At 44.5% G+C, this 27,897-nt stretch overlaps 2 long non-coding RNA genes across 2 annotated transcripts; one reads left to right on the top strand and one right to left on the bottom strand.

The window, feature by feature from the left end:
• Positions 1–14,280, top strand: LOC145723243 (uncharacterized). The gene is made up of 4 exons (XR_014148166.1): positions 1–120; positions 9,461–9,640; positions 10,173–10,359; positions 13,402–14,280. It is a non-coding gene; the product is annotated as an uncharacterized LOC145723243 (long non-coding RNA).
• LOC145723242 (uncharacterized) lies at positions 3,319–23,956 on the bottom strand. Its single transcript, XR_014148165.1, has 3 exons — positions 23,336–23,956; positions 16,022–16,145; positions 3,319–3,824 (listed from the first exon to the last, which is right to left on the bottom strand). It is a non-coding gene; the product is annotated as an uncharacterized LOC145723242 (long non-coding RNA).
• Between the last annotated feature and the right edge of the window lie 3,941 nt (positions 23,957–27,897).

Genomic DNA, 27,897 nt, shown 5'->3' with positions numbered 1-27,897 from the left:
CCGCAGTCTCGCGTCCCCGCTGCACCTCCGGACCGAGACAGACACGAAACCGGGATCCTGCCCCTCTGCGCCGAGTGAGGCCGGTTGTGGAAGCACGCGATGGAGCGGAAAGTAGCACAAGTAGCGTGAGGGTGGCGGGGAGTGGGGATCGCCTTGGAGTCTCTCCCACACCCCATACCAAGGCTGGACGGCGGGGATCCTTGCTTCTCCGGCCTCACTCCTACATGGGGTTTTGACTTCGTGTTCATTTTTATACATTTTACTGAAAAAAAGGCGTAGGACGCAGGACAGTGGCTTGTAAACAGTGGGCGCCAAATTGTGTTTGTGGACTTAGGTTGGACTTGACGCACAATCTATCTCCGTGTGGTCCAACCAGAGTTCCCAAAAGGGAAGCGACTTGTGCGAGGTCCTAATCGCGTTAACAAATTAGTAAGAGCGAGAAAGATGGTGAGATAGATCTTCATTTACAAGGACCTTAATACTTAGCTAGGGAGACAAGGCTAAATGATAATGGTAATTGTAATAATAATAATTATAATAATAATAACCCTAACTTTTCTATGGCACATATTGTTTGCCGGGCACTTTTCTAAGTGCTTTGCATATATTAATACATAAGTACAATAAACAGCTGATCTAAAGATGTCCACATGTCCTGTGAAACGTATGACCAAGTGACATCAGCCTAGAGCGTAAGAGATTTTCATCTGGAAGACACACCAGCAGTCATTCCACACTGCAGTTAAGAGGCGCAAGTTAGAACGGAGAGAGAGCATAGCGAATTAAAATTGTTCCTATCTTCCATTTCTTCTCCCATAGTTCTTTAGCCCTCCCAACATTTTGTCTCACCTGAACTGGGCCTTTCTAAAGAATAAGAAGAACCACTATAAATTCAGCGTTCTGCCAGAACTTTGTTTTACCACTCATAAAAGGAGCCCCCTCTAAGCATCCAGGTAACAGTGAGTAGAAAAAAGTAGCACAGTTTATATTTTAGCATCTTTGACTTTGGTTGCGCTAATACCTTGAAAACAAATATGTAACCATTTTCCTACAAGTATTTCCTCTAGTTCTATTCTCCTATGTTGACAGAACTCTAGAGGGAGAAATTTGGGTTGGTAGAGAAAGACCGGAGTGAAAACCAGCTTGACCGACTCTGAACAGCTTGATTTTTTACCCTAGAGTAAGCTTAACGTCATTTACTTTGAGGAGCCCAGGACCCTAGAAGGAAATTAGCTCAGTTTTCCCAGTTTATTTCAATGGATGAGCGATCAGTTCACTCTATATTGAAAAGATGGACTGGCCTGGGTGGAGCCTCACCTAATGGGAACACCATAGCAAAATAGACTGTGTGAGGAAGGTTCTTATACCAGCATCCCTCTCCAAGCTTCAGAAGCACATGGAGACATCAGCCCATCATGCCAGTTGCTCACTTTTCATAGCTGTGGCTTCTGCCAAAGCAGAAGTTCCATTTGGATTGGTCACACTATCACTCCAAAGAAGAAAGGCTATTTTAGGTGGAGAACTATGTTGACCCAAGATAATTTCTTAAATCAATAGCCCTGGTTGCATCACACTAAACTTAGCCTTCTGAAGGATAAGTGAAAGAAGAATCTGGATTCCACTATGACTACCCTGGAATCTTCTCGTGGGCAGGAACTGTTTATGAATCTGTCTGTCCCCTATCTCATCTCGCAAAATGTTTGCTTAGTTGTGCCTCCTGCATCACATTTCTTCTGTGGTGACTCCTATTTAGCACTCAAGACTCAACGAAAATGTCCTGTCCTCGGTGAGGTTTCACTAACTGTCCCAGGCAAAGGTAGTGATCCCCTTGCCCCTGTTATATTCTCATTCCAGTACAAAGCAACAATATGCCAACTCGTTACCAATGCCTGGCCTAGTACATGGAACTCAGTAGCAAGTACTCAACAAACTGATTGACTAAAATTCCTTACAGGTAATAGAGTGGCATTAAGGAGACTGGGGCCACATCCCTATGCCGTTCAACAGGGCATCCTCCAGTGCCAGGCTGGCTGGATATTTGATGGGAGTCAAAATGATCATCTGCCCAGTCTAATAGTGAATAGGTAGTTTCTATATGTTAGGCACTGTCAGGTAAAGAGAAGAATAAGGTCTGACATCTACACAAGATGAAATGATGCAGCTAATTTAGAAAATAGTTTGGTGGTTCTCAAAGAGTTAAACAGAGTTACCTTAAGACCCAGTAATTCTACTACTTGGTACATACTCAAGAGAATTTAAAACATATGCCCATGCAGAAACTTGTACGTGAATATTCTTAGCAACATTATTTATAATAGCTATAAAATTGAAACAACCCAAATATCCACTAGCTGATGAATAGGTAAACAAAATGTGGTACATCCACACAATGGAATATTATTCAACCATAAAAAGGAATGAAGACTGATACATGCTACAAAATGGATGAACCTGGGAAATATTATGCTAAGTAAAAGAAGCCAGAAACAAAAGGCCACATATTGTATGTTTCCATTTAGATGAAATATCCAGAATAAGCAAATCTATATAGACTGAAAGCAGATTTGTGGTTGCCAAGGGGTCAGGGGAAGGAGAAATGGAGAGTGACTGCTGAGTGGATATGGGGTTTCCTTTTGGGTTGATGAAAATGTTCTGGAATTAAATAGTGGTTGTGGGTGCAAAACTTTGTGAATATACTAAAAACCACCGAGTTGTAAAAAGCAAAACAAAACGTGCACACAGTAGGCATTCAGAGAGTTTGGAAACCATCAATGAAGAAAATGTTAGTTAAATCCTGAAGTGTTAGTAACCGACAGTGTAAAAGTGTAGAAGAACAGAAAAGCCTATAAAACACAGTTAAAAGTTGGCTTGTCTCACCTCCATGCTCCCACCGTCAGCAACCGAGAGGGGATTTACTCCATAGATCCGCATTGTCCAATCAAACATTCTATGCTAATGGAAATGTTCTTTATCTGAGCTATCCAATTTGGAAGCCGCTAGAATATGTGGCTATTGGACATGTGAAATGTGGTTAGTACCACTGAAGAACTGAATTTTAATTGCATTTAAATTTAAATAGCCACATGTGGCTATTGGCTACTCTACTCTAAGTGTAGCTTTTGCTGGTTTAGAGGACTGAAGTCATCTTAACTGGCCATATGGAAAAATACTGGAGGGTATCGGAGTGGGAGAGTCAATGTCTTTATGTTCCCTAGCCTGACTCCAGCCTGTATCCACTAGAAATCCTTCAATAAGATCTCACCGCTCCCACCCTTCTCCCTTCTATGAACTCTTAATGAACTTCAGTCAATAATACAGCATTTAGTTTTGTTTTTATGGCAAGGTGCTTCCATTCCACAAATATTTATGCACCACGCACTCTGTGGAATTCTGGGAAGAGGGACTGTAGACGTCAGTCAAATTCCAAAGGGTTGGTCTCAAGAAGGCAGGCAGGGAGAAGACACAAGAGAAATCCCTCATAAAGACCTGGCTCCTTACTTCCTTCCCTCCAGTATCCCCCCCACACACACACACTCTATTGAGTGGGAAATCTTGCTATTAGGATGCTGAAGTGATGTTGAAGAATCTTTATTTAGATTTCCTGTTTCCAAGCCAAGCCTTGTAACATCCTTAACTCCTTCAATACACCTTCAAGTTCATGTTGATCTTTCTCTTCTTTGAACTTTCACTGAATTTGAAATCGATCGAATGTAATGACTTTCTAAGTGTTCTTCCTTAATGTGGTGTCCCCACAGCAAGATTCATTTGTTGCACAAATGTTTATTGAGCTTCTGCTTATTTTTCTGCCAGAACAGTCCTAGGAGCTGTGGATAAAAAGAAAGATAGGGTCACTGGGAAGTTTAGAGCCTAATGAAGAGGCACACAAAGAAATTATTCTGCAAAGTTTGGCCTAAATGTGTAGGAAGTTTCATTGAAAGCCCAGGGCAAGGAGCAGCTGGGTGTACACAGAGAAATCAGGGAAGGTTTCTCAGAGGAGGTGACATTTAAGCTAAAGGAAATTGAAGGACGAGTAAGTTTTTAAAACATTTTTAAAAATGTAATTCATTTATACTGCCCACCTTCCAAAATTGTATTTGAGGTAGTATATTGGGAGTTTTGAGGACCAATGTTTGAAAGAATGAATTAACATCAAGATCCAGTTCAACATCTGTGACAGTGTTTTGCATTGCTGATAAGGGTACTAACTGGACGGTCATTCTTGCTGCCCTCAAGGCTTATTCCTGAGTGCAAAACAAAATAAATATAAGGCTCTCTGATCTCAAGGAATTCAAAATCTCTCTTCCTCTACTATTGCAATATCCTTCTTACCGGTCTCTTGTGTTTAATCTTATTTTCTTCTTTTCCAGTGTATCCCAAATCTCAGTCATTTGTGTCTCACTGTCACTAGTCTTTCCATATCCATGTATCATCTGCACTATCATGTACTTGTTTCTTTGCATTGGCTCTCCTCTAGCTCAGCTTCATTAAAAAGGAATTTTTATCTCATTATCATCCGTGAAAAACAAGTATCACTTGCCATAAATAGAATGTTAACCACAAAAATAGTACAATGAAAGTAAAACCGCATTATCTAATCTTAGCTGGCTATTGTTGGCTGCAAAAGTTCTGAGTTTGAGGCCCTGCTCTTTCTTTCATAAAGAGAAATATCAAGAGAGGTATTAAAGACATCAGCACCAAAGTGATCATTTCTCCTTGGCTAAATCAAACAGACTGAAAGAGAATTGCAAAAAGAATAACTCTCTCACTACCTGAGCTAATGAAATTTAATGTCCCTTTTCCATTCCACTTACAACCAGCTTCTGCACCAAATAAAGTCTGCTCATGCTGGGTACCACATATTTGTAAACACTGCTCTGATCCATCCTTCTCATAGGTATCAGAATGATCTAACTCAATGTGATTATTTCTCTCCCCTATTCAAAATCCTTCAATAGCTCTTCATTACCTAAGAAATCTTAGTTCCTTACCATGGGTTACAAGATCATCCTGGATCAGGCTTAGCCTACCTCTCTACCTTCAACTCTTATCCTCTTTAACTTTATTCCACCAATACAGAACTATTTGTAGTTCTCAGAGTGCACCATAGACTCTCATGTCTCTGTGCTATTCCCTCTACATGGCATGCTATTCCCCAGCTACACCCACCTTATCATCTTTCATTTCCCTTCTGTGCTCATTTCTATTTATCTGCCTAGTACCCTACAAATACATAGACATACACACATGTGCACATAGCAAGACATATCAGCTCCAAACCACAACAGGATTCCTTCTAAAACACCTGCCTCTTTTTTTCTGGGGGATCTTCTTCCACTGCCTCACCCATGTGTCTCTGTCAGGCACCGACAAATTCTCACATGACTCCACACCTCTTATCACAGCTGGTTGGTCTACAGGTAGTCCACTGAACCAAGGTGAGCCAGCCAAAGTTCCTGAGAATTTCCTATGAAGAGCAAAAAATTGGCATCACTCTTTCTCTGCTTTAAGATGCAGAGAGAAACAGGCAAACAAAGCAGAAAGAGATTCTCCACTCCATTTGTGCTGCAGACCAGCTATTTCCTTGCCCCTCCTTCTTTCAGGACATTCACCTTTTCCTTTTATGTTGTGAAAGAGACCCAATATCTTTACAATTCAGTCTTTTTCCTAAACTATTTTTAGTTGAGTTTGTTATTTATAACCAAGTATCCTAATACATTCCTAATCATCCTTGAAGTCCCAACACAAATGCTACTCTTTTGTGAAGCCTTCCCTGTCTCTTCCAAGCCAACAAAGGTGCCCCTTCTTTTATGCCTTCCTGCATCTTGTAACACTGGACCCAATTTCCAACAAGTATCTTTGTCATCTTGACATTTTTGTGTGAGAAATGGTGTTCTGTCTTCTTTGCCTGTTTTGATTATTCCATTTACCACCTGATGGGAAGGGAAACTTAGAACATAACAACCTATTGACACTATGCCCTAAGTAAAGTCGATATTGAGTGAAAAAAGGGCTTTTAAGTTTCAGCTGTTCCACTATGAAGAATTTTTTTAAGCACATTGAATCCTAAGAAGAACTTTAAAAAACTGCCAACTGCAAGAACTCTCTTCTGCTGCTCAACCAGGATGGAACTAGAAATGCACCCCATAAACAGCAACCACCAAGGGGGAGATGGTACCTGGATATGCAGCAGAAAAGACTGAGGAACACACAGAGGGGAGATTCAGAGAAAGAAGGGAGGTCTGGGAGAGAAGGGACTGTAGGATCCTATCTGTCATTGAATCTCTGTGAATGAGAGGCAGGTCCATAAAGGAATGTTTTCCACCATCCATGAATGTCCATCTGTGATCGTACTTGGCCAAATAAGATTGAATTCTCTTAGGTAATTGACTGGACCTATGCACCTTTTCGAATGTTACTAGGCATCATGGGGTCATATCTGTTTGCATATTTATTTCTTTTCTAGACTGGAAGCTCCTTTTCAAAAGAGATTCTTTCAATCTCGGCATGTTGGTCATCAACGTCTAGCCCACTCTTGAGTTGGATGATTATAGCCTATATTTAAGTTAGGAATGCTTCCCAGCTGCAAGTATCAGAATAACCAGTTATAATGGTTCAAGCAGTAAAGACATGTAATTATCTGACATAAACAGTCTGGATGCTGGCAGCCCCAAGGTATGATGTTCCATGCCATCTAAAGGACCTAGGCTCTTTCTGTTCTTCCACCCTTGGCTTTTGGCTTTATCTTAGGCTGCTTGTCTTGTGAATGCAAGATGGTTGCCACAACTCTAGGTATCTCATCTTCAGAAAAGCATATACAAGAAAGGAAGAAAGTGGACTGAGCTGGGAGAGAAGTTTTCTTTTATCAGGGAGGAAAATCTTTCTCAAACACCCCTTCCTCCCCATCTGGTAAACTTCCCTTTATATCCCATTGGCTAGAAGTGAGCTGCATGGCCATCCCTAGCTGCAAGAGAGGCTGGCAAAACTAGTGCAGTCTAGGGCTTTTCCATAACTGTGAAAAGTACTTGTATTGCTCGCAGTATTGCCCTTAGGTAAATGGGGCACTGGCTTTCCCCGCAATTTTCCTATTTGTTCTGGAGACTGGCTAGGGCTAACACGCTATCTAGTTGGGGTATCTTGAGCCTAGGCAAGGATCCAAATGTACCTCTTCCCTCATTACATTTCTTGCTTTGGGCACTCTTGGACCCTCTATTCTGCACATGGAATTGATGAGAGGCCCTGAAAAGCTCTTAGATTCATACCTATGGGATCTCTTTAGTAGCCCATGGCTGGATCCTCCATCCAGGAGAGTGACCTGGAGCATAGATTGCCTCACTGGCCTCTGTGTTACTTCCTTTGCAGGACTGCCCAAGATTGGCTGCCAGAATGGTGCTGGCATGCTGATTTGGGGTGACTCTCACATCATACACAGGATGAATTTAGGGCTCTGGGTTACTGACAGTTCTCTGCCAAATGTTGGCTTAAACTTCATGTGTAGGCCATGCATTGGTCTTGACTGGCCATATTCCAACTGCAGTGCTGCTTCTGGTCTACCTGAGGGCACCTGGGGTGGGGGCAGGCATTCTTCACTCTGTGCTGTCACCCAGGGCAGTTACCCCATCCTCTCCATGGGTTTCCCACCAGGTTTTCAGGGGTGGTGAATCCCTCCCAGGGATTTCCAGCTCCACAATGCCAGCAGGCCCTTCTGATTGGGGTCCTCTCTTGCCTCTGACCGATGCAGTGACATCTTGCCCTCCCTGGTCAGTCTTCAGCCATGTAGATGAGGGATGGATGTTCCTTGTGCTCTTCTCATCCATCCTCTCCTCCCCACTAGGGGCAGTGTGTGCAGGCAGGGGTGTGGTCAACACTGAGAGAGATAGCATTCTAGGAATGCAGTGATTAGATATGTGACTTTCAAGAGAAGACCTGGCTGGAAGATGTGTTTTCTACCTTGATAAGGTTGCTGTGAGAGTCAAATGAGATTGAACCCCTGAGTATCCTTTGTGATATATACAACTGCACACAGATATTATTTTTATTAGTTTTACTTGAAATATAAGAAAACTAAGAAGGAGGAAACTAAATGACCCCCCAAGATAAAGAGGCACCATGGGAATATTTTTGGGAGGGAAAACTGATTTTAGACAACCTGGGATTGACCCCCAGCTCTGCCTCCTCCCAGCTGTGGGATGCTAGTTTGGTTTCTGAGCCCGGGTTCCATTTTATAAAGTGGGGATAATAATATACCTACGTTGGAGGATTTGGGTGAGCATTGAATAAGGGGATGCTTATAAAGAACTTAGCACTGCTTCTGACATATAGTAGATACTTGATAAATATTAGCTATTATTCTTATTTTACTACACAGATATTTGTAGTAGAGCTACACATCTCCTGGGATACAGCCCTGCTCTGCACTAGAAGTAAATTACAAGAAAGAATTTTCAAAATGAGATTGACAGAGGGGCGCCTGGGTAACTCTCAGTTAAATGTCCACCTCTTGGTTTGATCTCAGGGTCGTGAGATTGAGCCCTGAGGGCTCCATGCTCAGCATGAAGCCTGCTTGAGATTCTCTCCCCCTGCCCCTCCCCCCACTTGCAAGTGCATACTCTCTCTCTCTCTAAAATAAATAAAATCTTTAAAAAAAAAAATGAGTTTGACAGAGGCTGCACCGATATGTTAGGGTATCTGGCATTTGAGAGACAATATAGCAGGTGGGTGGGAGCACAGATTGAGAGCCAAGGAGCTTGGGTTTGAATCCTGGCTCAGTCATGTAATAGTTGTAAGACAAGTTGCTTAGCCTCTCTGTGTCTCAATTTCTTCACCTGTAAAATGGGTCCTTGTGAGGGGTAAGTTAAGGTACATTAAGTGCTTAGGATGGTGGGTGGCACATGGTATTAGAAATTATTCAATACTGGGGTGCCTGGGTGGCGCATCTGACTCTTGATTTCAGCTTGCGTCATGATCTCAGGGTCATGAGATGGAGCCCTATGTGGGGCTCACGCTGGGTGAGGAGCCTGCTTAAGATTCTCTGCCTCCTCCCTCCACATCTCCCCTGCCTTGCCCCCTCTCTAAAAAAACCCCAGAAATTATTCAGTACTATTAATATTATAATTCTGAATTCATTTAAAATTCAAAATAAAGTTTGTTCTTAAAAATCCCAATTGGCTATTATTTCAAGGGGCCTTGATTTTAGCAACTGGAAAAAAAGAATAGCACAGAGACACATCCCATGTCTATGTGCCATTGCCTATGCCTGAAATCCCTCCTTTTGACCCGTAAAACCACTATTCTCCCCTCCCCCCGGGGCCAGAGCTCATTCTCTCCTGCTCCCATCTCTCAAGTGGGACTGATGTCTCCTTTTTAGTCATCTATGTATTTCCTGACATTCCTGATAAATGTTTCTTAAATGGAAAGCTGAAAGAGAGTAAGGTGCATCATTTTAAACTCTTGTATTTTGCAGGCGAATGCAGAATTGTGATTCATCGTGGAACTGACACGCTTCCTGTCATAGGATGAAGGGACTGGCGGAGGCCTTCAGGAGATGGTGCCTCTAAACCCCAGGGGGAAAACACGCGAAGAATAACAAACCATCCCATCTTTAACGAGAAAGAGCTCCAGCTCTCATGGCTGCAACAGTCAGGTAACGTGAACCAGAGTGGGCGGTAGGTCCAGGAAAGTTTTCATCTGAATCCCAATTCTGCCATTCAGTGGCTGGTGGGCCTTCGAACCAAACATCTGAGCCTATTTTCTTACCTATAGAATGAAGGCAATACCAGCCTCAAGGGGGAACTTTAATGATGAAATGAGATAATGCAATGCCTGGCACGTAGAAAATGCTTAATGAACTGTTAAGTGAACGAATGGTGCTTTAAAACAAAACGAAACAGTACCATTATTGGCTGAAGCTACACGACCCTTAAAAGCACAGGGTTGCTTAACCTTGTACACAGCTTGTCCTTCTCAAGCATATCGTTCCGCACATCGTCCAGGGCGGGGCCTTCACACGGCTTCTCAGACACTTAATCTGGGGCTAATCTGCAATCAAGAAGCCCAGGCAGGCGGAGATTTGGCAAACCCCTTCCCCAAGCCCTTCCCTTCTCCAGCTGGCTCAGAAAAGCTTCCATGGCAATGACAAGAACCTACTCCCTTTTATTGTTTTTTTTTTTCCCCAGTGATGGAGCAATCACATGATTTCAACAGGAAAAACAACTCTGGACTCAGAGACTGTTTGGATTGAGCCACAGACCTTCTGGTCTGAGTCCCTGGAGAGAAAAGACATTCAAGGCTGGTGGGATGGGGGACAAGCTGGACAACAAGCCTGGCCAACACATGCTAATACCAGGCTGGCCAAATGAACAGGTTCTGTCTCAGGATCAAAAGCAATTCTTTTTTTTTTTTTTAAGATTTTATTTATTTATTTGACAGAGAGAGTAAGAGAGGGAACACAAGCAGGGGGAGTGGGAGAGGGAGAAGCAGGCTTCCTGCAGAGTGGGGAGCCCGATGTGGGGCTTGATCCCAGGGCCCTGGGACCATGACCTGAGCCGAAGGCAGACACTTAACCGACTGAGCCACCCAGGCGCCCCTCGAAAACAATTCTAACGAGGAGCTCATATTTCCTGAGTGCTGAGGACCAGGCACTTTACAGGTGTTGTCAAATTTAATCATCACAACACTCTAAAAGGAGAGTTCATTATCTTCATTCTATCAGTGAGGAGAATGAGGCTCTGAGAGGGGCCCCTGAGGAGCACACAGGAGTCAAGAGCTTTGCTAGCATTCCACACATTTTACAAGCCCCCAGAGCCTGTGTGTTATCTCCTGGCCCCACCAAACCCTAAAGAGCCCACAGATCTCCTGGGACCTGGGGGGGTGGGGAGGAAAGCAAGTTCTGAATTACTAGGTCCAGGTTGGGGCGTAAGACTCTGCATCTCTAACAGTCTTCCAGGGGATGCTAGAGATCCAGGGACTTTAACTGCAGTACCCACTGGTCTTACCCCAGTGGTCTCCCACTTTGGCCGCACATTGGAATCACCTGGGAGCTTTCTAGGATGCCTAGACCTCATCCTAGACATTCCAATTTGATAGGGTACAGCTCTGCGCGGGACTGCCGAAACTCCCCGGTGACTGCTCAACGGCTGGTGGCCTCCGGGGCCCACCAGATCGCCCTTCGTTAAGGGGTCAGGGGGGGTACTTTCTGCAGGCTCCTGAGGCTCGGGGGTCACCCTGCGCTCCCCTTTCCCAGACACAGAGGCTCTAAGGCTGGGCTCTGAGGTCGCCCTTGCAATGGCCTGTCTCGGCAAACTCCCAGCCTAGGACGAGGCCAGAACGGCCACCTGTTTCCTTGAAATAGTTCGCAGCTGTGCTGGTGACCTCACCGCCCTGGCTCCGCCTCTGGCCAAGCTGCGATCCCGAAAGCCCTCTTCCCCAGTCCTGAATTCAGGGCGGCTTCCGGCTCCCCCGCGCGGCCGGGCCGGGGAGGGAGAAGAGCCCCTGGCGAGGCCGGAGCTGCGGCGGAGGACCTGGCCGCGCCGGCACCGGGGAACCCAAGGTGGCCGGGCTGTGAGCGCGGCGGGCAGCCTCGCCCGCGCCTCCCTCCCCAACACTTGGCAACGGATGAAATCACACGTTCTCCTCCCTTTCAATGATGTATAAACAAACAAACAGGGGCGCCTGGGTGGCTCAGTCGTTAAGCGTCTGCCTTCAGCCCAGGTCATGTTCCCGGGGTCCTGGGATCGAGCCCCGCATCGGGCTCCTTGCTCAGCGGGAGGCCTGCTTCTCCCTCTCCTACTCCCCCTGCTTGTGTTCCCTCTCTCACTGTGTCTCTCTGTCAAATAAATAAAAAAATCTTAAAACAAACAAACAAACAAACAAACGTTGGAGTACCCAGGCGAAAACGGAAAGGATGTCTCCTCTTCCCCTTACGCTTCCCAGAGGCAACCACAGGTTTCGGTGGGGCTCATAGCCATCCAAACCTTTTGCTATGCATAAATATGTATATTTACACAGACACGTAATTACTGTGTTATAAACAAAAGTCACCATGTAATATTTTCCCAAACACTATCTTGGATATCTTTTCCATACATACACATACACACACACACACACATTATTTTAGTGTGTCTCAAACTTGTCTGGGAATCAGAATCTCCTGGGGGCACTTTTTAAACATACAGTCTCACCCCAGACCCACTGAGTCAGAATTTCTCAGAGGGAGGCCTGAGGAGTTTTTAGGGATTTGTATTTTTAATAAGTGTCTTGGGTAGTTCTTTTTTTTTTTTTAATTTTTAAACTTTTAGGGGCACCTGGCAGGCTCAGTTGGAAGAGCATAGAACTCTTGATCTCAGGGTCATGAGTTTGAGGCCCACGTTGGGTGTAGAGATTACTTAATTTTTTTAATTTTTAGAAGTTGAGATATAATTGACATATAACATTGTATTAATTTTAGGTACAACATTTCAGGTGATTCTTATGGAAAATGTCTTGCCTTTTTAATAGTTGTACATGTCCGATATAAGAATGTACCGTTGTTTAGTTATCAGTCCCCAATTGTTGAACATTTAAGCTGTTTCCAGTATTTTCTTCAAACTATACACAATACTATAAACACAGGCACTATACAGGTACTCATGAGTGTGTTTCTGAAGGATAGTTTCCAAGGAGCAGAATAGCTAAATTTCAAGCTTCCCTTGAAACTTCTTTTCCCATCTCATAGTGTTTATGTTTGAAACATGGAACCTCATAGCAGGACAGAAGTTGAAAACCTGCATGGTCAAGACCACCAAAAATATAATGTGGGTCACAGACATCATTTAAGATTTTCAGTAACCACATTCATTTTAGTAATATATTTTATTTAATCTGATATATCAAAAGTATTATCCCAACATATAATCGAGTGAGAATTATTAATAAAATATTTTACATCTATTTTTCATGCTAAATCTTTGAAAATTGGTGTGAATTTTACCCTTGACAGCACACCTCACCTCAAACTAGCCACATTTCAAGTATTCAGCAGTCGCATGGGGCAAATGACTATTGTATTGGACAGTGCGGATCTAGATCTTTTATTTTACTGGGGAAATATTTAGGGGGGCAGGAAATGAACAATTGTGTAGCATCTACAATGTACTCATCCCTGAAGGGGCACTTAACATTCATTATTGTTAACTGAGGGGTGAGATTTTTGCAGAGGATTAAGCTGAATAATAGTTCAGGTTAAAGACATTCTCTCTTCAGAACAACCCTATGAAGAAGGCAGGGCATGGGTTATTAGGATGTCCATTGTTTCAACTCGAGGTTGATGATTTGTGTAGATCACAGAGCCACAAACACAGAGGAGGAACCAGAATCATGTCTTTGGATTTCAGAGCCTATGCTTTTTTTTTTTTAATCCCACAGATATCTCCACGACCGTTGTTCAAAGTCCATTCTTACGTTAATGGTGAAGAGAGACCTAGCAACAAATTAAGAGAATTACGAGAAGTCACATCATCAATCTAGTGTGCCGTTCTGTAGACTCGTGGTTAAAAACATGTATGCTGACGCCTCTTGGTGGAAGTCAGAGTTATTGCAAGCCACTGGTAAATGCGTCTGTGGGCCTTCCTAGTTCACGAACTGAATATACAAAAATATGACAACTATTAGTTAAAGGTTATTGAAATAAAAAAAATGGATTCCTTCTACTGGGAAAAGTTGGGAATCATTGATGTAGATTTTTTGTCTCACTGTCAGAGGGACGGTCACAAACTGAATAGTTTCAGGTTCTGTTTCGGATATCTTTTTTAAAAAATTTTTAAAGTGTGTATGATTGTATTTGGTCATATCTCAGTTTCTAAGTTTACTAGTGGGTGTGTTAGTGTGTCTATTCTCTGGCTAGGGTGTCAGCTCCTCAAGGGAGAAAGACTTGGAACCCTTAATTTAAGGCTCTGGACATTCTGGGCACTTGAATGAATATTATTGATTGCCTGGGGAAAAAATGGGTTAAGAGCACAAAATAAATATGGTGTTTGTAATGGAATCTATTGATTCTGCCCGCCCTAAATCCTTTTCTTTCCCCCTCAAACCACATAGCCCTAGTGAGGCTGTCAATCAGTACCCTGCTTCTGGCTGACGGGTGGGCCTAGAGATTTGGCTCTTTATAGAGTGACAGGGCTAATGCTTCATACAGCTGGGCTAACAATTTCAATTAGCTAGACCTTTAGTCTCTCTAATGTTTCAGCTTTTTCTAGTATGATTCTGAGACCTTCCTCCCCCACCCCCAGCCTAATGATAAATTCCTTTTTCATTATTTCCAGAATAAATCTAAAATATAATGTATTACATTTCCATTTAATTCTGCTTCCATTTGGAAATTTGAACAAGTTCTCATAAGTGTCAAAGGAATGGGAGACTTCTAGTTCTCAAACGTACAACCAGCTATTTTCCTCCAGAGATCAAAATGACAACTAACAACTAAATGGATAAGAATTGTCTTTTAAAATGTTATACTACGATTTGGTAATCCCCAAGGGTTTTGGACACCAGCAAGAGCTGTTAGGTGAGGACAAAGAGAAACCCTTTGTGAAGAAAGTGGATTGGCTTCAGACTGGTGCCTACTGAAGCTGGAAGACTAGAAGTTCAGCCTCCTGGTGCTGGAGCCACATTGTACCCCCTTTCGTTATTAACTATGATTGCAGCAGGCTGACATGGGGAATTAGGTCCTCCATCACCCAAGAGAGACCTATTGAGGTCAGCTGCCCCGCTAACCCTACGGGTCCTACCCCTTATGACTTCTCCCTTCCTACCAGCTCCATGCTCCTGACCCATCACAACCCCTCACTAACCCCAACACCACAACAGGAGGGGCTACATCCTGAGTTCCACCCACAGATCCTCAGACTGTGTCCCCATTCTCAGCAAGGATACATTGACTACAGAAAGATCTGGGTCCTTCCACCAAAGCTAAGGTGGCAGAACTGAGTTATTTTTGAAGACCATATTTGCAAGCACTAAAAAATCAAATACTGGGGCACCTGGGTGGCTCAGTCAGTTAAGCGTCCGACTCTTAATTCCAACTCAGGTCATGATCTCAGGGTCGTGGGATCAAGCCTCAGATTGGGCTCCTCGCTTAGCGGGGAGTCTGCTGGAGATTCTCTTCCTCTCCCTCTGCCTCCACCCTCCACCCTGTGCTCTCGCTCTCTAAAAAAAATTTTTTTAAATTTTTAAAAAAATCGAGTATTGGGGCACCTGGGTGGCTCAGTTGTTAAGCGTCTGCCTTCGGCTCAGGTCATGATCCCAGGGTCCTGGGATCGAGTCCCACATCAGGCTCCCTGCTCTTTGGGAGGCCTGCTTCTCCCTCCCCGCCCCGCCCCCCGCCACTTGTGTTCCCTCTCTTGCTCTCTCTCTCTCTGTCAAAATAAATAAATAAAATCTTTTAAATAAATAAATAAATCGAGTATTGACAAATTCAAGGTGATATGACAATACCAACACAATGATGTCACCGCTTTTGACTGTGGAAAAGCTACCATATTCATAGTGATTCCACAACCTATGAAAAGAATGTCAGTGACCTCCATGGTTTTTTGGGTTTTGCTCATGATTTTATACAAGTTAATCATCAACAAAGTGCCCTAGTAGTGACTTTTGGACTAAGCCATGGGTTTTTATCAAGAGTGGAATCAGCGCTGAATGCATGAATCCATACTTAACACTTACTCAATACCTGTTGATGGCAACCTGATGAGTAAATTTAGAAAAGAGCTTAATGAGGCTTCATCCAAATGGGTGGCAACCTTAATGGCAGAAGGGGGAAGAATCCAGCACACTGCACATGTAAAGAGCTCCTCACCGGCTTATGATATTCCATGCCTAGGAAATGAGTCATTGAAGGCAAGAATGTTGGGGGAAGTTTTGGCTGCAGGATATTCACCAACCAGGCAGGGACTCTTTGCCCAAGAACAGAAGTTACTGTGGCAAGTGTGAAAAGTCATTGTATAAAACCACAGTGGGGATTCACATCTGGCCATGTGGGAATTACCTGTGTGCTTAAGCAGAGAGATGAAAATGGGAAGTCCAGGAAGCTCCATTTTCGAGCTCGTCACAGAGTTTTCTTCCAGTTGGGGAGGTGTTATGGAAAACCCCACGGTGATAAAATCCGACTCCTGTGTTGTAGACACAGAAAATGGGGACAAAAGCCACCTGTGGCTCTAGCAGGTCTTAAATCCAACTACTGCGACAATGATCCTTCGATTGGTGATGTAAAAGGGGGACACTACTAGTTTTGCTAGCACTGTTTAAAGAAGATGTACCCAAAAGTGTAAATGCTGTTACATTCAGATTTTTTGCTTTTTAAAAAAGATTTATTTATTTATTCGAGAAGGGGAGGGAGAGTGTGTGTGCACGTGCGTGGGAGCTCGAGTTGGAGGAGGGGCAGAAGGAGAGAATCTCAGGCTGACTCCTTGCCCAGTGCCAGCTGACATGGGGCTTCATCCCAGGACCCATGAGATCGCGACCTGAGTGGAAACCAAGGGTCTCATGCTTAACCAATGGAACCACCTAGGTGCCCCCAGTTTTTTTTGTTTTTTGTTTTTTTTGCTTTTAATGGAATGTTTGTATAAGCAACAGAATCACATGGTTCAGGGTATACAGTCCAAAATTTATCTCCCATCTCTGTCCTGTCATCACTCGGTTTTTTTCCTCTAAGCTCACCAATGTCACTAGGACCACATATATTTTTTCTCTTGTGGTAACTGAGGACATGCATATACATTCTTCCTCTCCATTTTTACAAGAATAGCACCATTTTGTAAACATTCTGCTCCTTGCATTTTTCACTTAATATATTTTGGACATCTTGACATATTAATATGCAGAAGGGCTCCTAATTTTTTTGTGGCTACATAGTGTCATATTCCTTGGGTGTGGCATAATTTGACCAACCAGTTCTTACTGATGCACATTCACAGGATTTCTCATCTTCTGCTGTTACCAGCAGTGCTGCAATCCCTTACACCACACATTCTCAACAGGGACCATATCACCCCTAAAGGGGTGTAAGTTTGTTCTTGGCAGGGGCAAAGAAATCTTCCTCTATTTATAAAGCACAGATATGCATAGTGTAAACACATATTCAGTATATGTGTGGTATTAAAATTTTATGAGGGTGGAGGCAGGTGATTAGAGGAAGAACAAATCTACAATGGTTCCTTAGGATACCAGCAATGAAACAAAGTGGAGAAACACTAACGCTGTCTCAGTCCCTGCTGTCAACAGGACATGGCACCTGACTTACACCTGGCATGGCCCATCTTCTGGAACTGAGCACGTTGATGTGGGAGCAAAGATGGGATGCCAGCGGCAGGAGGACGAGGGTGACTGTCTGATTTTAGTCCCCAGGCTGCTGGCATCTGGACCAGGCGCATCCTCCTCAGAGCACAAGGACCCTGGGAGCCTCCCTTCGACTGCCCTCAGGACATGGGATGGATGAATGAACACAGCATTCCAGTGACAACCTTGACTCTTTCTTGACTTATTCAAACATTTGAAATGTTAACATAGTTTTCTCTTGATTTTAGATTATCTAGATTTTAAGAAGTCCTCACAGATGTTGTCTCTCGGTCAAAGTCTATTTATTCCTCCCTGCTGATTTACTCATTCGGCACCAATAACAGTTTAGGATAACCCTTAACCTCCCTTCGACATTCTTTGAGGAAAAGAGGCATGAAGGGGGAATGAATTTGCTAAGAGAGTAGAACTTAAATGTTCTCGCACACAAAAAGAGAGAGAGAGATCCATTTGTGAGGTGATGGATGTATTAATTAACTAGGTGGGGGATCCATTCCCAACGAATATGAATATCAAACCACCACCATGTACGCTTTAAATATCTTAGAATTGCATATGGCAATTATACGTCAACAAAGCTGAAATTGAAAAAAAAACAACAACCCCACAATTTAAAAAAATTATTGTGGGTCCTTCTCCAGTTCAGATCTGGTTAATACAGGAGAGCATTTCTCCCCTGAAGACATATGGGGCTCACACATAGGCGAGCCTCCTTGTTTCCCTTGGATCCCCTTTCTGGGTCACACACAGAGATGAGGGAGCCATTTCCTTCACCACACCCAGCTGTTTCCTTTCTCAGTCCATCAGACTTGTTTTCCTCCTAGCAAATGATTGCCACCCCTTGCCCAGCCTTCCTGGGGCTGAATTGGCTTCCTGCTTCTGACCTGCGTCTATTCTTTTCGTTCATCAGGAGCAGAGCCAGGTTGGAGGGCTGGCCAGTGGGGCGGATCCCTCAAGTCACAAGGGGCAAGAAAATGTCACCTAGATGCTAAAACCCACCCATAAAATGCAACCAACCAGACGAACGCTGTGTTTCCAAGAATTCCTCTCAAGGAGGGCGTACCCTGGAGCTGGAAGGGCTGCTTCAGGGAGTGTCCGGAGGGAGGGACAGGACCCCTCACCCACCCAGGGCACCTGCTCTGGGAGTCCTGGTGGCCACCAGCTGCCTTCCAGGGAAGAGGGTCCCTCTGACGTAGAGCGTGTTTCTTGCATGAATTATGCATATTCAGGGTGAGCTGGACAGCTCAGGATGGTGAGGGGAGGCTGAGCTGCCTCCCACCTCTGCCTTCTCCACCTTCCACCCTGTTCTCTAAATGATTTTGAACAAATATTTATTTATTTATTTATTTAAATATTTTATTTATTCATTTGAGAGAGACAGAGTGAGAGAGCCCAAGCAAGGGGAAAGGCAGAGGGAGAGGGAGAAGCAGGTTCCCTGCTGAGCAGGGAGCCCGACGTGGGGCCCCATCCCGGGACCTGGAGACCATGACCTGAGCCGAAGGCAGACATTTAACCATCTGAGCCACCCCTTGAGCAAACATTTAAAGAATATTAGTTTGATCTGTGTCCATGATTAGCCTACCCATGGAGCCTGGGGGTCTCGATCTAGTTGTAATCAGTGTTCATATTTTCTAAGACATCCTTTCTTTGTTTGTTGGAAACATACATTTAAAAAGAGAAAAACGTGGGGCCTCTGAGTGGCTCAATCAGTTAAACGTCTGCCTTTGGCTCAGGTCATGATCTGGGGGTCCTGGGATCGAGCCCCTCATTGGGTTCCCTGCTCAGTGGAGCCTGCTTCTCCCTCTCCCTCTGCCCCTCCCCCTGCTTGTGCTCTCTTGCGCTCTCTTTCTCTCTCTGTCAAATAAATAAATACAATCTTAAAAAAAAAAAAAGAAAAAAAGTTTTCTAGGGCGCCTGGGTGGCTCAGTTGGTTAGGCGACTGCCTTCGGCTCAGGTCATGATCCTGGAGTCCCGGGATCGAGTCCCGCATCGGGCTCCCTGCTCGGCAGGGAGTCTGCTTCTCCCTCTCCCACTCCCCGTTTGTGTTCCCTCTCTCGCTGTGTCTTTCTCTGTCAAATAAATAAATAAAAATCTTTAAAAAAAAAAAAAAAGAAAAAAAGTTTTCTAATAATCACTCAAGTCCCCGAAGCCATAAAGGAAAAGATTGATACATTTGACTCCACAACCAAAAACATGGTGACCAAAACCACCACGGCCACAGTCAACAAATATCAAAGTGGGGAAACACTGTGATTCATTTTACAGCAAGAGATTAATTACCTTAATATATAGGAAACTCATAAAAAATCAATAAGGATCCATAATCCCAATTGGAAAAGCAAGCAAATGACACGATGAATGGTCCACAGAGAAAGAATTGCATGACTCCTGGTACTCAGAGATGGTCATCTGCCCTCAAAAGAAATGCAAGCTAACAGTGAGAGGCTCTGTAGATTCTTATTGGGAAAATGAGATCATCTTATGTGGTCAACGTTCTCCCTACCCATTCTGAGTTAACTGTACTGAGAGACACTTCCTGTGCACAAAGAGGTAAACTGAGGTAAGCTTAAAAATATGAGTTTATTTGAGGATAGCCGAGGAACTGCAATTCGGAACAAGCGAACTGTAGCAAGCTGCAGGTGAGTCCGTTGAGGGCTTGGGGTAGCTGTGTGTGTGGGCAGGGAATGGAAAGAGGGGAGACATCAGTTAAAGTCCGTTAAAATTAAAAAAAAAAAAATGGAGACCAGCTTTGAAAGCTTCCCGAGCAGACAAAACTAGTCCAGTGGCACAAACAAAGCTCAAGTCAGCCCCCTTTGTGGGACGAACCCAACCTAGTCATCTCCTGCTCATGCCTCTGGTAAAGCTTCCCAGGGTTGATATGAGACAATCTCCGATCAACTTCTCATCCAAGAAAATTCCAACATTATCACTTTTCTGTAAATCAGGCCCTTCTGGGAAATCTGTCTCTTAGTCCTTAAGTTTGGTCTTCCTGAGGGCACATGCGTGAGATTTTCCATTTTGTTTCTTCCCGTTCTGTTTTAGATTGAAATTGTTTCACACCCACAACAAGTGCCGGCTTCGGTCTCAGCTTCTCGTGGGTGTGGAAGGAATAAGACTGGAAGACGGAGGACAAGGAGGCTTCGGGAGGCAGCATACAGATGGACCTCTGGGAGCGGGTCTTTGCTTCCCATGTCCTTGTATCCAATAGCAGGGTAGAGAGGATGATGCATGGGGTTGCTGTCAGACAGCTTCTGTCTTCTGTTGCCTCAGTGTTTTAAAGAACAAAACAGCACAGGGGGGCAAGGAGACTGCATGGATGATGCCAAATAGAGGCCCAGATGATAAACACAGTGAATCTGGAGGGTGGAAAGATGACGGTGGGTGGGGGTGAAGGAGCACACTCAGTGCGCTTGAGGGCCCTATACATAGAGGCAGGTCGGCCTCCGTTTGAGAATCCAAGCTGTATTTGCTGAGGATCCAGCTTTGTCTCAGGATCTTCACAGGAAAAGAACTCACTGAGAGCAGTCAAAGCATAAAGATATGTCCCAGGGACAGTGGACTAGAGATGGATGAGTACAGCCTGGGGTACAGCCTGGGGTCTGGACCTTGGTCTGTCCCTGTGTGCCAGCTTCCTGCGAGAGTCTGAGGGGCAGCTATAAATCTGGAGGTGCTGCTTCATGAATGTCTCTCTTCAGGGCAGAGCACATGGTGACGTTTCTTTGGAACCAATGAATGGAATGGGGCTGAGAGACACATTCTCCATGGGGAGTAACTCTGTGCACTTTGGGGCAGGGGCCCACACCATACAAAAGAAATATCACCCACCCAAGAAGACAGGAGACATTACTGGAGTTAGCAGGAGATTCCAAGACCATGTCTGAGTCTGCTTGGAGACTCTTAATAACTAAGTGGAAGGAATTTGAGATGGGTCCAGGGTTCTCACAGAAGGTGAGCTGGAGCCAAAGAAATAGTGTCAATGTGATAATGTTTTTACCTCTGGGGCGACAGTATCTGTAAAAATACAGGATTGGTTAGATAGGAGACCGGTAGAGTAAGAAAGGCCAGGTTGTTGGGATTCTGGCAAGCTTGGGGAGGGCTTTAACCTGTAATGGTGAGCTATGGAGGGTTCTTGAGCAGAGGAAATGCATGTCTCTTGTAAATTGTTTGAGGAAGATTAGTCTGGTATACGGGGGAGATCGAAGGGGAGGGGAGCAGAGATGACATGGAGATGCTAAATGGTAGGATTGGAAGATCTTAGCCAACATGGTAATAGTAGGAGTGAGAGGGTAGAGGGGGTGGGTCAGAGCACAGAGTAAGCGTCTGTTTTCAGATGGGGGTGTCTCTTCCGCCTCCAGCCCCTGCTTCCCCTTTTCTTGTCTGACTCCAACTTGTCCTCTACACTCCAGCCCTTCTTTCAGGAAGTCCTCCCAGCTACCACCTCCCTCCACCACCCAGGAGGGGCAGGGTCACACATCCATCACCACCCACTCAGCCAGGAGGGATAGGGCCACACGTCCATCACCACCCACTCAGCCAGGAGGGGCGGGGCCACACCTCCATCACCACCCACTCAGCCAGGAGGAGTGGGGCCACACGTCCATCATCCCCCCTCCCCCAGCCAGGAGGGGCGGGGCCACATCTCCGTCACCCCCTCACCCACTGGGTTGAAAGTGTGGCCTGGTCTGTCCCCTCTCTGGACTGTGTGTCTCTCTTAAGGCAGTGAGCTTGATTTTTCAGTGTTACATAGTGTGCCCAACATGCATGTTATGTGTGCTTATGGGGCTAGAAAAGAGGGAAGAGTCTAAAATGCCTCATCGGTTCTAGTTTTTTTACTTTCCTTTTGTTTTTGTTATATCTTAATTTTTTCAGACATTATCTTAACAAGTAAAAGTAGTACTGATGTATGGGCAGCATAGGGGTAGGGCAGTGATTCTCAACTTTTCAAAAACTACCATTCCCCAATGGAGCTTTTTTAAGATTATTTTTCTCCTAATTGTCTTCTTCCCAGCTCCCCATGAATAAAATCTTAATGCCACATATCCACTGTGTATCTGTGGAGGGTGACAACCCATCGTAATATCTAAGACTTTTTCACATACTCCCTCCCCCAACAACAAAAATTTTCCCCCTTTGGGGACCCTATTGAGAATACATGGTGTGGGGTGACTGCATTTGTTCCTTTGGGCTGTTGTAACAAGTCACCACAAACATGGTGGCTTAAAACAGCAGAAATTTATTGTCTGACCGTTCTGGGGCCGGGAGGTAGAAAACCAAGGTGTCAGCAGGGCTAGGCTCCCCCCAAGACTCTGGGGGGGGCGTGATATTGTTCCTTGGCCTCTTCTAGCTTCTGGTGACTCCGGGCACTTGCTGGCTCATGTCTGCGTCATTCCAATCTCTGTCTCCTCCTCACATGGACGCTCTCCTCTGTCTTCCCTTTTCTGTCAGTGCCAAGTCTCCTTCTGTCTTTCTCTCAGAAGGATTTAGGGCCTGCTCTGAAAATCCAGAATATCTCCTCTGGAGATCCGTAACTTTTCCCAGAAAAAGGCCACATACACAGGTACCAGGGTTACGACATGAAAATGTCTTTTTGGAGCCACCATTGAACCTGCCACAGTGACTAAAATATTTTTAGGGGACGCATGCCTTGTGTCAGTGACACAAGCGAAAAAGCTCTGTGAACATTTCACACCTCACAGTGCTGGTCGGGTGTGGTTATTAAGGTTCTGCGGTGCTTCTAGCAGGTACAAGGATTTTGTTGGGGGAAGCAGGGGAGGATAGGCCCCTCACATTTCCCCCATCCCCAGAAAAGACCTGTTTTTCCTCCGCCCCCTTTGCTCAGGGGTAGCCCTTTGGTGCCCTCTCGTGGATCTTGTGGTAACTACAGAGTCTTAATTCTCCGAGGAAAAGATTCCGATTTTAAAAGATTAGCTATGAGAGCCATAGAATAGCAATTAAACAACAGCAGAAGGGACTTGGGGCATCTACATTATAACCCAACACAACTTACGTCCACCCTCGGAGAAGCGGTGCTGGGCAGAGGACGCCGGCTGCGCTGTGGCTTCCGTACTCGTGTTTCCCGCTTTTCCATTTGCAAAGGGCTCTGTCCCTTCAGGGGGCTGCCTTCAGTGTAGCGTCCTCCTGCCCTATGTTTGGAGCACAGCCACCCCTCTGGGGGGCCTCCACGGCCGGTGAAAGCACCCACTTGCTCTCCCTCCCCTGAGAGCCGTTTTCTAGCAGGGATTTCTCCTCCCTGTGTGGCAATGGGGAAGAACAGAGAGGGAGTGGGGGTGGGGAGCAGGGGACTCTGACTCCAAGTGGGTAAATCACACAATAATAAACCCTTCACATACATCTGCATTTAAGCAGGTTTTCTCAAGAGCTGACTGGATCTTAACTGTTTTTTAATAATGTTATTTTTAAGTCCATCCACAAATTCAAACATTAACAGAATTGATTTGTGTGTCAGGCATCATGCCAAGCTCGGGGCACACACTGGTGAGTCCGTCGGAAATGGTGTCTGTCTACCTCGGATTTACCAACAGGGAGACCAAGATTGAACAACTGCTGTGGATAATCAATGATAAGTGCTGTAAAGGGAAAATACAGAGGGAGACACAGCAGGTGAGGCAGACTTGATGTGGGGCTAGGCAAGGAATCGAACAAAGCCGGGGATGAACACTGCGCATGCCCAAAGCCAGGGACGAATGCGCATGCACACGCTAACCTGCTGGCGCTATTAATCTTTTTCACCAGTTCAGCTATTTCAGGAAAGGGGATGTGGGAGGTCTAGTGCTAAATTTGGTTGTGAGCTCCTGGGGGCCATTTTTAAATGAAGTCCCCGAGGATGAGCCCGGTGTCTGATTCACCGTGTCACCCTGTCTCCCCACAATTAATAGCTGGAGTTGTATACAGAGAAGTTATCAAAAGCAAGTCAAACACCGACCTTTCCATAACCAACAGACTATTTGTTAAATTCAAAGGTTGCTGATGCCAGGAAGGAGAACAAATGTGTGATGATGGCGGCCCGTCTCCAAGATGGTTGTCATCAATTCCTTCTCACTCTGTCCGCCCATCTGATTCTCCACTGGGGGGGGGAGGGGGGGAGGGGTGGCATCTATTCCTCTGCACCACACCCCATGGATCTGGGCTGGCCGAGGTGGCTCATTGACCCGTAGGATGCAGTGCAAATGATGTTGGGGACTTCCAAGGCCAGGTCCTAAGAAGTCTTGCAGCTCCACCCCAGCTCTTGAGGTACTCTGGGCCCCGAGACCCCCCACACGTGATGAGGGTGACATATGATGAGGCCGTCCCAGCCCAGGCACCACGTGTGAGTGGAGGAGCTGTCTTGGATATTCTGGCCCTGGAAGATAACAAACAGAAGCTATTCAAGCCACCCCAGCAGAGGCCCCAGACAGCGTGGAACAGAGATGAGCCAAGCTCCCTCCATGTGCTCTAGATGTTTTTTCATGCCTTTAAATTGTAAAGCAGCAGTAGATGCCTGCGAACATGGCTTTAGCAACACATGCTGAAAATAGAACAGCATGTTAGCAGGGCCCAGAGTAAGGCTGACATGTGAACTGAAGAACGCTTCAAAATTTGGTTGTTACATTTTCCTGTTCCCCACAGCACTGTGTTCACACCTCCACTCTAAACCTCCCCATGCTGCATTGAGGAGATAGCATAGCACACTACTTAAGAACTTGGGTTTTCTAGTGAAGACAGTCTCTTACGTGAATTCCAGTTTTATAACTTAAACTGAGTGTCCTCAAGCAAATGGCTTAGCCTAGACCTGTTTCCTCATCTGTTAAATGGGAATGACACACATAGAATCAACATCATGCAGTACTTCAGATAAAGTTCAATAATGCATGCAAAGCACTCAGTGCCTGTCATCTATTCACATTTGGTGGTCAATCAATCAAATGGTGGTTGGTGGTGATCCCCAGAGCACAAGAGCCTGATCTTAACTCATCTTTAAATTCAATGTACATTTCAGTACCCGGGACATAGTGATTAATAAAGGCTGTTGCATACATGACGAAGTGAAACCCTATGTTATAAGCTTTAAGACTGACCTTTTTAACATATAGGATAATTTTGCCTGTAAATTATTTGGAGCCAAGCACTTTAGGGCATTTCTCTACCACAAAGTCCTGTAAGAATCAGGTGTCAGTGGAAAAATAACTCAATTCCATTGCTTTTGGCATTTGAGACCATCAAAGGCTGGACAGGACCTTAATGACCATCCCTTGCAACCTGTCTCATGGTGCATATGTAAAGTGAGTGGTTTGCCCTCGGCCATCCACCTGCTGTGGGGGACAAGAGCCCAGTGCAGAACTCCTTCCCTGTTATGATGGAGTCCTTACCCTCTTGCTTTGCATTGCAGGGCCATTCGGTGTGGTCAGGACTGATCACTAATCTTTTCTACTAAGGGATGGTGCACCTCTGGAGAGGCAGTGGGAGAATCTGTCGGGAAGGCAAGAACCACCTTGTGGTGCGGGGGTCCTTTATGCATCTGTCCCACTTGTCAACATGACTCTTACACCAGAACAATGACTCATCAGTAAAAAGCCCCTTTTATTAGTAGTAAGTCGGCTGGGATGCAATTTAATTTTTGTGTAATTAAGTTTGGGGTTTCATCCTAGTTCTTGGGGCTTTCTTCTATTTCACTGCTTTCAGGCATAAATGTCCTGTTCCTAACTTATTTTACAGTGTCTGGTGAGACCTAATGATTCTTCTTTGGTTTAGCAAACCCGAAGACACAAAGTATCAGTTAAGTTATATAGTTTTAATTGCTTTTAAGTTTCAAATGAGTGAGACAACACAGATACCAAGTAAACAAACTTAAGGCTTCTTCAATTGCTTTTTTTTCTTGCCTTTGAACTCATAGAGGCTGCTGTTTGCAGCTCCAGTGTGGACAGTCCACTTAGAGCACCTTTTAAATTTAGTGTCAAAACAGGGACTATAGGAAAATCCTGCACTGTTTTCACCTCTGTGTTCTGGCAGCCAATTTCTGTGCGTTGCTTAAGATGTCGCTAGCCAAAGAGCATTGTCCAAAGAGTATGGAAAAAGAAAATAACATATTTGTGTAGGTTGGAAAAATTCAAGTAAATTCTTTACTATAAGACCAGCTGGATGATTCCTCTACATTCACCACCACCCCCCCGCCCCTTGCACAATCAGGATTAGTTTCTATTTGTTTTAAAAGATTTCATTTAGAACAAAAAATTCAATTAATGAAATTTTTCTAAGAAAAAAAACTACAGACAAGGGCCTGGGGTGGGTGGGTGAGCGGGGAAACCCAGATGTGCCAATTCTGAAACCCACAGCTGTGCTTTCAGATCTTGAAATAAATCTGTTTCCAAGAATGGAGGTTTCTGTTGTTCACATTTATATCTTGAATCATGCAAAAACATCAATGACATCTTTAGGTTCCAAGTTCAAATCCTTATTTAGGATACTTGAACCTCATACCTAGCACTTACAAGACTTCTGAGATGTTCTTTTCAATCCTGACAGGCTAGTTCCATTGAGAGGTAGGGAGAAGGCAAAGGGAAACTGCGCTGAGCAACAATAGAAGATAATTATATGAATGTTCTGAAGTCAACTAGCTGATCACATTCTACGAGAAAAAATTATGTGGGGTTTTAAGAGTTTAATACACAATTCAGCATTAACACTAGGTCATGTTTAAAAGAAATTAATCCAGACCAAAAATATTTGGCCACTAGGAAAATCAAGAGTTTGGCTCAAAATGTAATACTAACAATAAATTACAAGGTTGGTAGAAGTTTCAGGATCCAATCATAAGATTAACCTGATGACTTTCTAAGTGGTGGCAGAAATGACATGGGAAGAATGTAAGACCCATAACACAACAGCACCTTCTTTTGAGCTGGTAGATTCTAAAGCTCATTTTTCCTTGCCTAAAAAGTTTTTTTTAATGGTTTCTACTACAGAAATTACTTCTAATTATTTACTTGCATGTATTCACGTATATGCTGTTACATAGTATTAGCAAATGTCAAGGCTAGTATAAGCAATCAAAATTACTATCTTAAAGGAAGTTAAAGGAGAGAGGCTGTTTCTCATCCAGTTGCAGACCGAGAACTTATTTTAGTGACTTCTCAGAAAGAGGCTAAGTGATAAATAGGCAGCACACCAACCCCAAGTTGAATGGTCAAACTGCTGATGTTACAGCTCTGATGTCCAATTTCCCCACATTAATTATAGCCAGGGTCAGTCAAGGTCATGTGGGGTGGCTGATTGCACTCCCAGAAGCAAAATTTGAGATCCGATTTCTCACTTGCCACAATTTGCATCATCCAGACATTTTATCCAAGGATCTGATGCTTCAAAGCTGGAACATTTTAGCTCAATTTACCTTTTGAGTTGGCTGCTAGGAAGTTAGGGCCAGATTTGTAGCCTAACATGCATTTTATGTGCCAAGTTCACTCCTGGTTTAATGTTGTTTTTCACTTCTTTACCTAGAATTGTGTTAATCCATGTAAACTTTATCATTGTGGGTGGTTCTGTAAGCCCTCTCTTAAGAATTTTTTGGGACAAGGC

The sequence above is a fragment of the Leptonychotes weddellii genome, chromosome 9, assembly GCF_054177405.1.
Source record: "Leptonychotes weddellii isolate Sample4059 chromosome 9, ASM5417740v2, whole genome shotgun sequence".
NCBI lineage: Eukaryota > Metazoa > Chordata > Mammalia > Carnivora > Phocidae > Leptonychotes > Leptonychotes weddellii.
This window is presented reverse-complemented; position numbering and strand designations above follow the sequence as displayed.